This window comes from Cupressus sempervirens, chromosome 4 (genome assembly GCF_028749045.1).
Source record: "Cupressus sempervirens isolate cs-2001-9-10 chromosome 4, ASM2874904v1, whole genome shotgun sequence".
In the NCBI taxonomy this organism is placed as follows: domain Eukaryota; kingdom Viridiplantae; phylum Streptophyta; class Pinopsida; order Cupressales; family Cupressaceae; genus Cupressus; species Cupressus sempervirens.
The window spans coordinates 163,553,412-163,554,251 of NC_143121.1; the positions used below are offsets into that span (position 1 = coordinate 163,553,412).

At 25.1% G+C, this 840-nt stretch overlaps 1 pseudogene; it reads right to left on the reverse strand.

Moving 5' to 3' along the window:
• Positions 1-273: 273 nt before the first annotated feature.
• Positions 274-409, reverse strand: LOC149560492 (U6atac minor spliceosomal RNA; annotated as a pseudogene).
• Between the last annotated feature and the right edge of the window lie 431 nt (positions 410-840).

The window sequence follows — 840 nt, forward strand, 5'->3', positions numbered from 1 at the left end:
TGGATCTTAAATTAATTGGATTTAAATCTAGTTATTTTAAAATTATATTCAAAATTGCCTAAAATTGTTTCCATTATAAGCGTGATTTTTAAATATATATGTTAAAGAAGTCAAAACTTAAAAATTTTAATTAGAAATATTTGACAACATTTAAAAATTAATTAATTACATTTGAAGAATTTGATTATAAATACTATTGTATGCATAAAGAATATAAAAAAATTATGTTAAATATAACTATTAATTTGAATATAATACCAAAACTAAAATCATTTTATTTTTGGGTAAGATCCATCAATGACTAATAGCCTTAACCATGTGTGAGGGAAGGTCCAAAGACTGTTCCCATCCTTATGAATCTTGTCCTTATCAAGGGAGATGCCTACTATCTCTCCTTTTCGATGAACACAAACATTTTGGCTTTAAATATATAAAAAATTGAAATATACAATATTTGAACATAGTCTTATTTAGAAGGCTAACGATAAGATTTATTTGTAAATTTTAACAAAAGTTTATAATAGAAATCAAGTTTGATATTAGTCATTTTGTCATCGATAAAAATCCTTATAGAAATTATAGCTATGCATTTTTTCACATATGTTCCCAACAAATAAATGCAATTAAAAGGAAAACATGACATCGTAAACAATAAATTTCAGCTTGCTAACCATTGCAACACTTGCATTCTACTCCATCATCATGCATTGTACTTGTTGTTTGTACATCACTAGCCCAATCAAAGAATCCACATCCATCATGTCCCTACAATAGCAAATCTTCATTAGCTCCTAGTATAATAATTAATTATTCATTATGCTAATTTATAACAAAATTAAT